This window comes from Stegostoma tigrinum, chromosome 8 (genome assembly GCF_030684315.1).
Source record: "Stegostoma tigrinum isolate sSteTig4 chromosome 8, sSteTig4.hap1, whole genome shotgun sequence".
NCBI lineage: Eukaryota > Metazoa > Chordata > Chondrichthyes > Orectolobiformes > Stegostomatidae > Stegostoma > Stegostoma tigrinum.
In genome coordinates, this window is record NC_081361.1 from 80,977,213 (window position 1) to 80,994,240 (window position 17,028).

Sequence of the window (17,028 nt, forward strand, 5' to 3'; positions counted from 1 at the left end):
GAAAAAGAAATTGTGTTCTAATTTTATTTCAGACAAAGCATCTCATTAAGTTCTTTTGATAGAATCAGTAAAAAATATAAAAGGAAGCCATTTGGCCTATGGAGCTTGTGTTGGCTCTTTGAATGGCTCTTAGTTCTCAATCCACATCTCCACTTTATCTCTGCAGTCTTGTTTATTCTGCGCCCTGTTTTAAATTAATCATGAAATCAGCTTTGTCATCTTTATAAATAGAATGTTTAAGATTCCAAAATCTCTGAATGAAGAATATTTCCTCATCTCCCCTTTAGTTAATTTGGGGATTTTAATTCTATTACAACAATATTTTTCTTTTAATCTGCTCTCTGAAAACGTCTCATCACTTTAACACCCTCTATTATTCCTCGATTATCTTCCATTATTCCAAGGAAACAATCTTAACATTGTCAACCTTTCCTCAGAAATGAACTCCCTCAGGCCTGAAAAGGTAAGCAGAATGGGATTAAAATCGTCCTGCTATGACCTACACAACAACTTCTCTATCTCTGACTCCTGTAGGCAGCAGTTTCTTCATTAGAGCCATTGATAGCTCCTCATTAAGGGTCATAAAAATGGTTTTGGAGCCAGGTGATGAACAAAGGATTCTGCAGTAACCTAGTTATCATTTGAAACTTCATTTTCTGGAACAACACTCAGAAATAGTAAAATGCTTATTAGTGGCTAGGTGGGCGTGGGCAGTGGTGGGGGCAGGGTGGGATGTGCCCACTGTGTTGTACATGTGTTCACTAAAAGTACATGGATAATAAGATGGATACATGATATTGGGACCTCTACTTGTATGAAAGATGAACATCAACACGGCCTCGTTGAGCTAAAGTTTCTTTTTCTGTGCTGTCATTTCCAAAAATGCCCTCCTTCCGTGAAGGATGAGGGCTGCCTTTCAGGGATGGAAGCATTATGACTTCAGATTTATCTAGAAGGGTAGGACAGGAGAATAAAAGTGGCTTTATCTCTGCTCTCTGACAGAAGCTTAAAGATAACAATGAGTGTTTCGAAGAATGAAACTAACAACTCAAAACAAATACAAATGTACAAATGTAAACGGCTATAGTCAAAGGTCCATGCCTAACAATATTGCTTTAATATGGTTGGATAAGTTAAATTCCATTTTGTTTATGTTGGATTTCTGAATTTCTATTGCTGTTTTGATTTTATTCTAGGATTCAGTTTCATTATCTATGAAATCTTGACATTCAGCCTCAATTTTAACATACAAAATATTACAATTTGCAATGTGAACTTAACTTGACCAGCTTTGGTTGTAACTATTGTTCTGGCATTTATATTGTAATGAAAGAAGACTGATGCATGAATTCACAATATTGTTGCGATGAACTCCAAAGAAGTGTCACATTTGACTGAAATGTTAAACTGTTCCTCCTTCTGAAGATGCTGCCAGAAATTCTCCACAACTTTCAGTTTTCACATACAGTCTGAATGACAGCTCTAAATCACGAATAACTTTTTGATGTGGGGCCAGCATTAGAATTTTTGTTTTAATAAGGGACTAAGTACACGAATGGAATATTTGTTTTTACACAGGATTATGCACTTGCAGGAATATAAATGTGCAGAATCGCTCTTATGAATAAGAGTGTATTTTCTTTTAAAAAGGAAGTAATCAATAGACAGCTAAAATTTTACTCCACCTCAACATATTTCCTGAGGTACGTCCTTCTGGAAACTGGGTGAGTTGGCACGGAGGGTGTAAGGTTATCATGAATTGGCACTACTATGAAAAACAGCATGGCAGTAGATCGAGGGGTATGGATTTGTCTGGAGATTATGAGTGATCTTGGGGGTGGGTAAAATTGCATAGATTGGCATAGAGGCAGTGAGGGTCCAAATTTGTGAATGGGACATGAGGATGGCAAGCGTTGTGTCAGATAGGGCATGGTGGTGTGGCATGAGTGGCAAGATGAAAGAACTGATTTTGGTTTTATTGCTTTATTTTACAGCTGGGATGAATTCTTGGAGTAAGAAACCACAGGCCTTTTAACTAGCCAGCCTTGGTACCCAGAAGAACTTGCACCCGATTCTAAACTCGTACTGGCGCTAGCGAGTCTGATTCCCATCAACACCAACACACCTGAAGAACAAAAATCCAAATGTCTAGTAAACTCAACCTGGAACTTCTTGGAAAGTTTGGCCCATAGTCACTCCTGTCTCTGATTCTTTTTAATAAATTCAGAACATCAATGCTGAAGGCAAAGAATTTACACAAATCAATGCTAACTTTCAGTTGCTGTCCTACCCATCTTAACAATCCATAAATAATTGATTATGCTTTCACTTTGTGACGTGCGACCATCATTACATTTTGCTTCTGATGTTTCCTCACTTATTTCTCTCTGTTGCTCGGCTAAAAAATATTTAATGTATTTTTTCTAGGAGAGAGAGTAGCTGGAGTTGTCTTGTTATTATATGTGGGAGTAAAGGTGAGTTAAGTACCAGACATACAGAAAGAACAAACAGCAACATTTCCATTTTTTGAACTCAACGCATTCCCAAAGTCAATGAAGTAGAGTGTTTGAAGTACGTTGTGAAATATAGTCATCGATGTACTACAGGAAATACGCCAACCAATTTGCATGCAACCAGCCCCCACAGAAAGCAATAAGGTAATGACTGGACAGTCTGGCTAATTTAGCTAGTAAGTGAATATTTGTTTGAATGCATCAAGACCATTTTAATTTTGTACTCTTATCAAAGATCTTCAGATTCTGGAAGTGCATCCCCAAAACCTAGATCTGATTTTTTTGGTGGGGTTTGCCAGGAAGAAACCTGGTACCCTTGGCTGCCTTGCCCCATAGGTATTTAACAACCTTTAGGCCCTAGTTGGTGTGAGATGGAAGTAATAGCCCAATGGAGACTAAACACTCTGAGAATAAAATTGTAGGCAGCTCCCTTGACCCAGAAACACCGACGAAGGTCATGGTCCCTGTTACATCAGGTCTTCTGAAGAAGAAGAGCCAATCATCTGGTAGAAGGCAAGTCTACAGTCTCTGTGCGGAGATTTGCCTGCCACAAACAATGGAGTGAGGGGCATGGATGATATGGGGGTTTAGGGGAGGGAAGAGTGTGTTGGGATACCATAAGAGGTGGACTGCAAAGCTATTCTCTGGAGGATAAAAAAGTGCTTTCTCATGATGACAGAGAAAGTAGGAACTGCCAATGCTGGAGAATCTGAGATAACACAGTGTGAAGCTGGATGAACACAGCAGGCCAAACAGCATCAGAGGAGCAGGAAAGTTGATGTTTCTTTTTCTGAAGAAGGGCCTCGATCCGAAACATCAACGTTCCTGCTCCTCTGATGCTGCTTCACCTTTCTCATGATGACATGATTCTTTTGCAAATCACCTTAAATCTTTATTTTCCAATTGTGAATCCCTCTGCCAAGGGAACAGCCATCTCCTTTGTTCTTTCTCCCTCCTTATTTTGAATGTTTTCTCTTCTTCAAGCAGAACAATCCCAACTTATCCAATCGAGCCAAATAACTGAAGTTGTTTTTGGAACCATTTTTTTTCTAATTTCGTACCATCTCTAAAGCCACTACATCCTTCCTAAATTATGGTATCAGAATTGTGCACAGAACTCCAGTTGAAGCCAAGCTAATGTTTTATAAAGATCAATTATGACACCCTTGCCTGTACTCAATGCCTTAACTAATAAAGCTTACTGCTGTTTGTGCATTTTTAATGAATTTCTCAACCTAACTTGCCACTCTCAAAGATTTAGCTATATATACCCTTAGGTCCTGTATCGACATTAGAATAGTAACCATTATATTATCTCTCTCTGTTTGTCCTTCACATCATCTAGCATTGTATTTCATCTACCACCTCTCTTCATGCCCGTATTTGAGAAACACAAATGGCTGACATCAAAGTTGCCCCTCTAATCTTGCAGAAAATGACTGACAAATGGTTAAACAGAATTAAAAGCCTGATCCAGTATTTAAGTGAGATCACGAATTGACACAATGCTACCAAGGTGAAAGAGAGTCATAGAACATGGAACATAGAACATAGAAAAGTACAGCACAGTACAGGCCCTTCGGCCCACGATGTTGTGCTGTGGAATAATCCAAATCCAAAAATAAAATGATCTAACCTACATTCCCCTCAATTCACTGCTGTCCATGTGCATGTCCAGCAGTCACTTAAATGTCACTAATGACTCCGCTTCCATGACTACCCCTGGCAAAGTATTCCATGCACTTACAACTCTCTGGGTGAAGAACCTCCCTCTGACATCCCCTCTATACCTTCCTCCTAACACCTTAAAACTATGACCCCTCGTGGCAGTCAATCCTGCCTTGGGGAAAAGTCTCTGACTATCGACTCTATCCATTCCTCTCATTACCTTGTACAACTCGATCAGGTCACCTCTCTTCCTCCTAATCTGCAGAGAGAAAAGTCCGAGCTCAGTCAACCTCTCCTCGTAAGACAAGCCCTCCAGTTCAGGAAGCACCCTGGTAAACCTCCTTTGGACCCTCTCCAAAGCCTCCACATCTTTCCTATAATGGGGCGACCAGAACTGGACACAATATTCCAAGTGTGGTCTCACCAGAGTTTTGTAGAGCTGCAGCATAACCTCGCGGCTCTTAAACTCAATCCCCCTGTTAATGAAAGCCAAAACACCATATGCTTTCTTAACAACCTTATCCACCTGGCTGGCAACTTTGAGGGAGCTATGGACTTGAACACAAAGATCCCGCTGTTGCTCCACACTGCCGAGAATCCTGCCTTTAATCCTATATTCAGCATTTAAGTTTGACCTTCCAAAATGCATCACTTCGCATTTATCCAAGTTGAACTCCATCTGCCATTTCTCAGCCCACCTCTGCATTCTGCCAATGTCTCGCTGAAGCCTGCAATAGCCCTCGATACTATCAACGGCACCTCCAACCTTTAAGCCATCAGCAAACATACTAACCCACCTCTCAACCTCCTCATCCAAGTCATTTATAAAAACTGCAAAGAGCAGAGGCCCAAGAACAGAGCCCTGTGGGACACCACTCAGCACTGACCTCCAGGCAGAATACTTACCATCTCTACAACCACTCTCTGCCTCCTGTCAGCCAACCAATTCTGAATCCAGACAGTCCTGCACAAATAGCAGCTGCAAAAAGGTTTGTTAGAGACAATTTGATAAAAAAAAAATCCAAGGACAGACAGCTTGAAAATTTGTAACGAGCATTGAAGGGGAAAAGTAAGCTCCCACATTAAGAAACACAGATGAACTAACGGGATCACGGCTCATACAAATCTAGAGACTCAAACAAGCTCATTAAATTGTGACAGTGATTTACTCCAGCCTCACTAATGAAAAGACTTTGTCCAATTAGGTGAAAAGAGTAAGTAGGGCAAGGGGTGTAAATCTCATCCCAGAAGAGAGTATATGGTCAGCCTCGGCCATAGCACTGTTGTGACAACAGCAGATAAAGACCTCTTGCAGTAACTGTATCTTCAAAATTGTTCAGTATTAACAAGCAGGTTCTAGTTAAAGATTCTTCAGATAATCACATAGATTTCAATATAATTATAAAATACAAAAATCACTAAAGGCGCTAATGGAAAAGATACAAATAAAGATGTTGAAGTAGTCTCAGATAGCCTTACCATTAGAAATGCCTTGAGCTCCCTGTAAGATACAAATTGCTCACCACTCATTAGCTAAAGAATGCTAACCATAGGGGTATATATAAAACTTTACATATAACTAAGTTTATGATAGAATTAATGTTATGAATCTTACAGCAGTTCATAAGAACCAACTGTGTTTTTTAATAATTAGGAGAGTGTGAAATATAAGATAACTTACAGAATTTGATAGGGATAGCAAATGATTAAGATGAATAACAGAATTCAAGCAGTGCTTAGAGATAATTAAGTCCGGGACATGTTGAAGGAGTATAGCCAGTAATTTTGGAATAAAGATTAATAAGGTGCATTCAAAAATCCCAAGAACTGGTGATTTCAATATCTGTTAAACATCATGAAATCATGGGAAACTTTGCTTAGAAGTGTCCAACATGATTTGGTGTTTTATAGGATTGGATGTATAGAATAGGGTGAAGGGCACAGTGACTATGTTGTATGTGATTATTGTAACACAAAACATATAAATGCTGTATCCCACCGTGAAAATCTGAACGCCATTGACATATCTTTCAACCTGACCCAAAGGCCATCTCCCTGCATGGTCTGGATGAGCACAGCAGGCCAAGCAGCTTGGCCTGCTGTGCTCATCCAGCCTCACATTTTATTATCTTGGAATTCTCCAGCATCTGCAGTTCCCATTATCTCTCCCTGCATGGTCTGGTGGCTGCTTGAATAAAAGCTGCTGTGTGCCTGAATTCCGCCTGCCTCTTGAGCCTTTGTCCCTAGTCAGGGGTTTCGCTTCTACACTTCCTAATTCAGCAGACTAAAGCCTCTTGAAGTCTATCCCTCTCGTCCTCACATTTCACAAGACTTCTGTTTTATGTGACATGTAAAAAATTGTGCTTTGTGCACTTAAAGTCAAGCCATGGAAGCATAGAGTTTTTGCAGCATAGCAACAGGACCTTTGGTCCGTTGTGTTAATGCTGGTCATGAGAATTTATCTATTTTAAGTACATTTTCCAACTCTTGGCTCACAGCATTGTCTGTTACAGTGTTTCAAGTGTCCCTTTAAATGTCTTGAGGGTTCCTGCCTCTACCACCCATTTTGGCAGTGCTTTCTAGATAGCTGCACCCCTCTGGGAGAACAAATGTTATCCTTAAATCTCCTCTAAACCTCATGGTCTTTGCTTTAAAACTGTGCCCCCTTGGTTATGATCTCAAACTAAGAAAAAATATTCTCCCTATCTACCCTATCAATGCTCCTCACAACTTTGTACACCTCAGTTAGATCCCTGTAGATGAAACACTCCAGCCCAGGCAACAGTCTGGTGAACCTCTTCTGCACCCCCCTAGCGTGATCCCATCCTCCATATAGTATGTCCAGCAGAATTGCACAGTATTTCAGCCGCAGTCTAATTATCATTACATGTAACTCCATCATAACCTTCTTCCTCATGTAGTCAGAGCCTTGACAGTAAGGCAAGTAATGGGGAGGCGATGACTTAGTAGTATTATCGTTGCACTATTAACCCAGAGACCCAGATAGTGTTCTGGGGACCCTGGTTAGAATTGCGCCATGGCAGTTGGTGGAATTTGAATTCAATAAAATAGCTGGAATTAAGAATCTAATGATGACCATGAGTCCAGTGTCGATTGATGGAAAAACCCAACTGGCTCACTTATGTCCTTTAGGGAAGGAAACTGCTATCCTTACCTGATGTGGCCTACATGTAACCCCAGACCCACAGCAATGTGGTTGACTCTCAACAGCCCCCTGGGCAATTAGGGATGGGCAATAAATGCTGCCTGGCCAGTGACGCCCTCATCCTGTGAATGAATAAAGGAAAAAAAGTCCCATATGGTCTCATAACCACCTTGTCAACTGTCCTAAGATAATGGGAACTGCAGATGCTGGAGAATCCGAGATAACAAAGTGTGGAGCTGGATGAACATAGCAGGCCAAGCAGCACCTTAGGAACAGAAAAGCCGATGTTTCGGGCCTAGATTCTTAATCAGAAAATGATGGAGGGTCTAGGCCCGAAATGTCAGCTTTTGTGCTCCTGAGATGCTGCTTGGCCTTCTGTGTTCATCCGGCTCCACTGTCTTGCTGCCTTCTATGGATATATATAATCAAGGAAAAAAAAAACCATGAATGAAATAAATTGCCAGATCATTGATTTTAGGTGTTCGTTGGGGAATTTGTTTGGTCAGGGCACTGGAAGAAATCCACTGATTTTATTTGAAATACTGTCATGTGATTGTTTTAGTCCACTTCAGAAAAAGCTTCCATTTACAGACAGAGCATCCAACAATATAACTTTTCTGCAGTATTACACTGGAGTATCAGCATGGATTACACACTCAAGTCTCTGAAAAAAGAATTGAATTTACAAGTTTCTGGCTCAGAGGTGAAATTGTAATCTGGATTTTATATCCAGTTGACTATCTCACCTCTGAAGCAGAAAATGGAAAGTTCAAATAGTCTCATTTCAGGGCCTTGTGCACGTAATGATTTGAGTTAAACATGTGCCTTAGCTCACTTTCTCGATTCTAAATATAAACTAGCAAGCATTCATTGAAGCATCTGAACCCTGTAATGCAATTATTGCCTTGCAACACTCCAAGATTTCTCTTAATATCTAGGCTTCTTTAGGGCATATTCTGAACTAAAGACAGAAAAGCTTTCAGTATCTAGTTTATTGTTGGTCAATACATTACCAAGCAATTTTTCCAAAATCTAATGTAAAAACAAAGTGTTGTTTAGTTTTCGAATTGTAATATCCTCCTGTGAATATATAACATTAAAATTAGGATTCTGAATGTATCATCGGTCAACTCCTTCACCTAACTTACCAAAAGCTTTGCTGTGATATTGCTCATCATATTACATCAGTGTTTCAGTACCAACTTTTTGGTCAAGATTTTGGTGGAGTAGGACACTCCAACTGGAGCTCCTCTACTTCTTCTGTTTAATTCCCATTTCCTTCCACTTATCCTTCCCCTTTTTGGTACTTTCACCTGATGTAGTGCAGGCTGGAGAGAGGGAGCAGAGAGGGCGGGAGGCCCATGCGTTGTAGGGATGGCCAGCATCCCCCAAGTAGAGCAGGGATGGCGAAGGGGCTGAGGCCTCTTTTATGTATCTATGATCTGTACCGAGGTACTTTGTACCCAAGACAGTGCTATGTGGGCGACATTGTAAACTTGTCACTGTACTCTTTTAAGTCTGTATTTGGATACACATGACAATAAAGGATATTCTGCTCTATTTTATTATTATATTATCGCTGTATGGAATTGTTAGAGGAAACTGGCTTTGTTCAAAGCTACACAATCCCCAGGAGACTGATCTGACCACAAGCTGTACTGATTGGACTCTTCCTGAGCTTAGTTAGGAATCCATCAACAGAATTTCAGCAGAAATTCAAGACCATCATTCTAAATAAACTCACAGGCGTTAAGATGGAGGTAATGTTTCAATACTTAAACTGATTCACATATTGCATCCTATGCTTAGCTCAGTTGACTGGTCACCTGGCTTCTGCTGCAGAATCATGCCGCTAGTGAGAGCTCAATTCCAATACTGGCTGAGATCATCATGAAGGTCCTGCCTTCTCAACATCAACCCTTGCCTGAGGCACAGTGATCCTCAGGTTAAACTCACCACCAGCTGTCACTGTCTTATGTGAGAGAGTGGGACTGTGGTGATGCTATCTTTACTCCTTCCGGAGTTTAATTAGTAGGCCACACGAAGGAGAACTGAGTATAAGTCAGTAGAATGTCAGTGGGGTATGGATGCTAGGGCAGTTGCTTGCTCCTCCTGCAGAATGTGGCAGGTGGGAGACATGGCACACGTTTCCGCTGGCTATATCTGCAGGAAGTGCACCCAACTCCAGCTCCTTGAAAACCGTGTTAGGGAAACGGAGCTGGAGCTGGATGAACTACGGATCATTCGGGAGGCAGAGCGGGTAATTGAGAGGAGTTACCGGGAGTTGGTCACTCCGAAGGCTCAGGACAAGGATAGATGGGTTACAGTTAGGGGGAGGAAAGGGGAGAGACAGACAGTGCAGAGATCCCCTGTGGGCATTCCCCTCAGCAATAAGTATACCGTTTTGGATACTGCTGGGGGGGATAACCTACCAGAGGAAAGCCATAGTAGTCAGTTCTCTGGCACTGAGCCTGACACTGTGGCAGAGAAGGGAAGGGGGCAGAATAGAAAAGTACTCGTGGTAGGGGACTCGATAGTTAGGGGAATCGACAGGAGATTTTGTGGTCAGGATCGGGATTCCCGGAAGGTATGTTGCCTCCCTGGTGCCAGGGTCCGGGACGTCTCCGATCGGGTGTATAAGGTTCTAAAAGGGGAGGGCGAACAGCCAGAAATCATGTTACATATTGGCAGTAATGATATATCCAGAAAAAGGATTGAGGATATAAAAAGTGATTTCAGGGAGTTAGGATGGAAGCTGCAAAGCAGGACGAACAGAGTAGTGTTCTCTAGTTTACTACCGGTGCCACGAGATAGCGAGGCGAGGAACAGGGAGCGGGCGCAGCTTAACACGTGGCTGCACAGCTGGTGTAGGAGGGAGGGCTTCAGATATGTAGATAATTGGGATGCCTTCTGGGGAAGGTGGGACCTGTACAAGAAGGACGGGTTGCATCTGAACTGGAAGGAGACCAATGTCCTGGGTGGAAGGTTTGCTCGAGTAGTTCGAGAGGGTTTAAACTAGTATGGCAGGGGGGTGGGAACCTGAACTGTATACCCGAGGTGAAAGTTGATGCAGGTGAGGCAATAGCAAGAGGTAGACCAGCTAGTGGGAAAGATTTTCCTGGGAAGGAACCAAGGGATCGGTTAAAGTGTGTTTGCTTTAACGCAAGGTGTATCAGGAATAAAAGTGATGAACTGAGAGCATGGATCAGTACCTGGTGCTGTGATGTTGTGGCCATAACAGAGACAGGGGTTTCTCATGGGCAGGAATGGTTGCTGGATGTTCCAGGGTTTAGAGCATTTAAAAAGAATAGGGAGGGGGGAAAAAGAGGAGGGGGTGTAGCACTACTAATCAGAGAGGGTATCACAGTTACAGAAGCTTCCATTGTCGAGGAAGATCTGCCAACCGAGTCAGTGTGGGTGGAAATTAGGAACAGCAAGGGAGTAGTCACCTCGTTAGGGGTTTACTACAGGCCCCCCAATAGCAGCAGGGAGATTGAAGGAAGCATAGGTCGGCAGATTTTGGAAAAGTGTAGACGTAGTAGGGTTGTTGTAATGGGTGGCTTTAACTTTCCCAATGTTGATTGGAACCTCCTTCGAGCAGAAGATTTGAATGGAGCTGTTTTTGTAAGGTGTGTTCAGGAGGGTTTCCTAACTCAGTACGTTGACAGGCCGAGGAGAGGAGAGGCCATTCTAGACTTGGTGCTCGGAAACGAGCCGGGGCAGGTATCAGATCTTGTGGTGGGAGAGCATTTTGGTGATAGTGACCATAACTGCCTCACATTCGACATAGCTATGGAGAAGGAAAGGATTAGGCAAAATGGGAGGATATTTAATTGGGGAAGAGGAAACTATGATGTGATTAGACATGAATTAGGAAGCATGGACTGGGAGCAACTGTTCCATGGTAAAGGCACTATAGACATGTGGAGACTGTTTAAGGAACAGTTGTTGGGAGTGATGAATAAATATGTCCCTCTGAGACAGGCAAGAAGGGGTAAGATAAAGGAACCTTGGATGACGAGAGCAGTGGAGCTTCTCGTCAAAAGGAAGAAGGTAGCTTACATAAGGTGGAAGAAGCTAGAGTCAAGCTCAGCTCCAGAGGATTACAGGCAGGTGAGGAAAGAGCTCAAAAGTGGTCTGAGGAGAACCAGGAGGGGGCACGAGAAAGGCTTGGCAGAACGGATTAGGGAGAAAACAAAGGCATTTTACACTTACGTGAGAAATAAGAGAATGGTTAAAGAAAGAGTAGGGCCAATCAGGGATAGCATAGGGAACTTGTGTGTGGAGTCTGAGGAGGTAGGGGAAGCCCTAAATGAGTTTTTTGCTTCTGTCTTTACGAAAGAAACAAACTTTGTAGTGAATGAAACCTTTGAAGAGCAGGTGTGCATGCTGGAATGGATAGAGATAGAGGAAGCTGATGTGCTGAAAATCTTGTCCAACATTAAGATTGACAAGTCGCCAGGCCCGGACCAGATTTGTCCTCGGCTGCTTTGGGAAACGAGAAATGCAATTGCTTCGCCACTTGTGAAGATCTTTGCATCCTCGCTCTCCACTGGAGTCGTACCTGAGGACTGAAGAGAGGCAAATGTAATTCCTCTCTTCAAGAAAGGAAATAGGGAAATCCCCGGCGATTACAGACCAGTAAGCCTCACGTCTGTCATCTGCAAGGTGTTAGAAAAGATTCTGAGGGATAGGATTTATGACCATCTGGAAGAACATGGCTTGATTAAATACAGTCAACACGGCTTTGTGAGGGGCAGGTCATGCCTCACATACCTTATCGAGTTCTTTGAGGATGTGACTAGAAAAGTTGATGAGGGTCGAGCTGTGGATGTGGTGTATATTGCCTTCAGCAAGGCATTTAATAAGGTTCCCCATGGTAGGCTCATTCAGCAGGTCAGGAGGAATGGGATACAGGGGAACTTAGCTGTCTGGATACAGAATTGGCTGGCCAACAGAAGACAGCGAGTGGTAGTAGAAGGAAAATATTCTGCCTGCAAGTCAGTGGTGAGTGGTGTTCCACAGGGCTCTGTCCTTGGGCCTCTACTGTTTGTAATTTTTATTAATGACTTGGATGAGGGGATTGAAGGATGGGTCAGCAAGTTTGCAGACGACACGAAGGTTGGAGGTGTCGTTGACAGTATAGAGGGCTGTTGTAGGCTGCAGCGGGACATTGACAGGATGCAGAGATGGGCTGAGAGGTGGCAGATGGAGTTCAACCTGGATAAATGCAAGGTGATGCATTTTGGAAGATCGAATTTGAAAGCTGAGTACAGGATTAAGGATAGGATTCTTGGCAGTGTGGAGGAACAGAGGGATCTTGGCGTGCAGATACATAGATCCCTTAAAATGGCCACCCAAGTGGACAGGGTTGTTAAGAAAGCATATGGTGTTTTGGCTTTCATTAACAGGGGGATTGAGTTTGAGTCATGAGATCTTGTTGCAGCTCTATAAAACTTTGGTTAGACCGCACTTGGAATACTGCGTCCAGTTCTGGACGCCCTGTTATAGGAAAGATGTGAATGCTTTGGAGAGGGTTCAGAGGAGGTTTATCAGGTTGCTGCCTGGACTGGAGGGCTTATCTTATGAAGAGAGGTTGACTGAGCTTGGACTCTTTTCATTGAAGAAAAGGAGGAGGAGAGGGGACCTAATTGAGGTATACAAGATAATGAGAGGCATAGATAGAATTGATAGCCAGAGACTATTTCCCAGGGCAGAAAAGGCTAACACGAGGGGTCATAGTTTTAAGCTGGTTGGAGGAAAGTATAGAGGAGATGTCAGAGGCGGGCTCTTTACACAGAGAGTTGTGAGAGCATGGAATGCGTTGCCAGCAGCAGTTGTGGAAGCAAGGTCATTGAGGATATTTAAGAGACTGCTGGACATGCATATGGTCACAGAAATTTGAGGGTGCATACATGAGGATCAATGGTCGGCACAACATCGTGGGCGGAAGGGCCTGTTCTGTGCTGTACTGTTCTATGTTCTATGAAACATACCTTCATTGTCCAGACCAAAACTGCATTGTGTACTCCAAGTATAATCTTACAAAAGCCCTTTTCCAATGCAGCAAAACTTCCATATGCTCGCAGCTCTTTACAGTGAAGGCTAAGATATGACTTTGTTCCTAATTGCCCCCAGGTACTAACTTCATTTTGTCTATTCCATTTCAAGCTACTATCTGCTGGGAAAATAATTCGTACAGTGGCGATCAACTCTGCTGAACTTCAGCGGGCATATTTAGGAACCTCATTCTGTAGCATGGCAGCTTCTGCTGCATATTCTGCAAAGGAAGAAAGAAGACTAAGAAGTGCAGCCCTTTTGGCCATTTCTCTTTGTCTCTTTTATTATCCTTCTCAGCAATCAGCCACCAGAGGTCACAGTGACTGTCTTGCAGTTATATGTGTCCAATATTCAACATCTCAATGTCTCATTTGTATGTATCCATGTAGTGTAAATGAGGATGTTCAGCATGTTGTGACCAATGATAACTCACTAAATAATTGGTCTTTGGGCATACAGCCATAAACCATCAGGTGAAATATAAACAGAAAGTGCCAGAGAAACTCTGCAGGCCTGACAGCATCTGTGTAGAGGAAAAAAGAGTTAATGTTTTGAGTCTGGTATGACTCTTCTTCTCTGTTCTAAAGAAGAGTCTTTGGACTTGAAATGTTAACTGTTTTCAGATCATACCTGTGACTGTCTACAAGGGTCTCAAACTGTCCTATTGCTCATGGTACATATCAATACTTGTTAATGTCGCATTCACCACCGTTTATGCCATGGGAAGTTTAAATTGTTAGAATATGTACATCTTCTTCAGCTCTTTGAAAGTGTGAGCATGCCAGGCTATATGTTTACAACTGTCATTTTAAAATTTTCCTTATTGTGGTGTGGTAATGCTTAATAAACAAGAAATAAGCAGGGACAGAGCATGGACTAACAGTAAATGGGCAAACGATTGACTAACATTCACAGTTTGGATAAATGATACCTTGGAACATCATAATTCAACAAATTTCTTACAATGCACAATTTTTCACATTTGCTTCTTCTTTATGGAAAAGTATTGTTCTGAAATGTAATGTGAAATGCGTGTGAAATGACTGTGAATGTGGATAGTTTGAAATATTATTTAAAGGATCTTAGTCATCAAGTCTTGAATCCAGCAGCTAAAGAATCAGAGATGCTGATGTCTATGCCAACTCTCCAGTCACCTTTTTTGCACAGGAGTGAAATCACAGTTTGAATCTATAAAGCTTCCTTTTTTTTAACCACACCTTGTCTGTCAGTTATTCTGTCTAATCTTTTATCCATCTTTCTTAAATAAAGTTTCTGCTTGCTGGACCTAGCTCCATGCATGTAAGTGGTTAAATAGTACCTTGTCCACTTCATACGTGAATTTGGGAATTGTATGGAAAATTATTTGTCCTGGATTTCTTTGGCCTTAAGAGCAGTTCAGCACTTCACCATGCAACTTGGTAATTTGACTTATGTTCAATGCCGTATTTTCTGAAATAAACGGCATTCCTAACTTATTGAACTTTTCTTACAATATCAACTCTGTAGATATTTAAACTGAGGGTTAATAAATAAGTTACTCTGGAAAATAGTCACTCATGATCTGCAATAGTTTGACTGGATTGTTGCCAGCCTGTGTTTTTGTTTTGGCTTTGGGTCACAGAAGTAGGCCACACTAAACCACTCTCTATAGGGAAAGCACATTTCATGAGACATTAGACCACTTAAGCTATCACCTGTCACATTAAATTTCATTTACCAGAGTAAATCAGGCAGCCCACTAGAGGCCTAGTTTCATGCCTAACTTTAATCAACCTGAAAATTGATGCGTTCAGTTTTTTCAAAAACCTAGTTCATGGAATTCTGTAGTGTACATCCACTACAAGCTGCATAGATTTGAAGAATTTAAGGAAACTATTTAGTTTAACAAGGCTCTTAACAAATTCCAACCTTCCACTACATAATTTGTTACAAGTGAATAACTACGTGTCCATCTAATCTTAAGATTTTATAGTTTTCTAATAATGTCTGGGTGCTTCGGCTTTACCTATTAAAACAAAAGCAGGAGGTTCACTAATCTTAAATTTTTATCATTACTAACAAGGCTGGCATTTATTGCTCCACCTTAGAAATAACTGAGTGTCAGGCCACTGCAGAGGGTAGTTAAGAGTCCAGATGAAAAGTCATTGATCTGAAATCCTAACTCTATATCCCTCTCCACAGATGCTCCCAGGATTTTCCATTTATATTTCCACCTTCCAGCAGCTTTAATATTTTGGTTTAGTGTAAGAGTCAACAGAAAAGGAGGACTAAAATGGAAATCGAGAGAAAATAAAGCACAAAGGCCGACTAACGAGGGCAAACTGACAAACATCTTTAAATGTATAAAAAGGAAGAGAAAGGTCAAAATAAACAAAGATAACAAAGTGTGGAGCTGGATGAACACAGCAGGCCAAGCAGCATCTCAGGAGCCCTGAGATGCTGCTTGGCCTGCTATGTTCATCCAGCTTCACACTTTGTTATCTTGGATTCTCCAGCATCTGCAGTTCCCATTATCATCAAAATAAACAAGATGGCTTTGAGGGACAAAGGAACGACTGAAGAGTTAGACGGATATTTTGCATCAATCTCTACTGTGGAAGTAACTTCAAACATTCCATGAAAACTAAAGAATACCAGGGAGGAATTAGTACCATCACTGTCACCAAAGAAGTAGTTTTAGATAAACTAATGGAGCTAAGGGCAGATAAGTCCCCTACCCCGATGGCTTATACCCTCGGTAAATGTGGTAACTAGAGAGATAGTGGATTCCCTGGTTTTAAGTTTTCAAAAATCCTTGCTTTCTGGAGAAGTACCAGAAGCCAAAGAGGCACCCGTATTCAAGAAGAGAGGGGTTCACAAGCAGGTACCTGGAGACTGTTCAAATATCTCTGCCAGAACTTTTCCTGCTGGAAGAGTTCTGGCAGAGACATTTGGACAGTGCTTGGTTAGGAAAGGTTTACAGGGGTATGAGCCAAACACAGGAAAATGGGACTAGTTCAATTTAGGAAATCTGGTTAGCATGCACAAGTTAGGGTGAAGGACCTGTTTCCTGTATGACTCTACGCAATAAGGAAGTTTTGAGTGCTTGTGAGTAACATCGAAAACAATTCACTCTAAAAGCACACAAGATTACTCATTTCTCAGATTTGACATTCTAAGTTTCCATCAGTTGCATTGTTTGGGGTAAACTTCAAATTGTGCTATACTTTTTCAGACTAGGAGCATCATGTCAACATGTTTTTAAAGATTCCTCATATCAAGAAATACTTAATTTATTAGAAAAATCACTCAGAGAATGGTAAGGGCGTGGAACACCCTGCCTGCCAATGTAGTTAACTCAGCCACATTAGGAGCATTTAAACAGTCCTTGGATAAGCATATGGATAATGATGGGATAGTGTAGGGGGAGGGGCTTAGATTAGTTCACAGGTCGGCCAACATCGAGAGCCAAAGGGCCTGTTCTGCGCTGTATTTTTCTATGTTCTATGTTCTAAAATTGACCAGTAAGCACTATAAAACAATAAATGTTTTAATGTAGTGCTTTAAAGTGATTTTTAAATCAGGCTTTTCAAAGGTGAAGACCAGATACATTAAAAATATCGATATTTATGATAAACCCAT

The 17,028-nt window shown here is 41.7% G+C and overlaps 1 long non-coding RNA gene across 1 annotated transcript in view; it reads right to left on the minus strand.

Moving 5' to 3' along the window:
- LOC125456040 (uncharacterized) overlaps nucleotides 1-5,289 on the minus strand; it is a 34,156-nt gene extending 28,867 nt beyond the window's left edge. Inside the window, exon 1 of the long non-coding RNA XR_007248375.2 lies at nucleotides 5,088-5,289. This is a non-coding gene — a long non-coding RNA (uncharacterized LOC125456040). The remainder of the gene's footprint in view (nucleotides 1-5,087) is intronic.
- Between the last annotated feature and the right edge of the window lie 11,739 nt (nucleotides 5,290-17,028).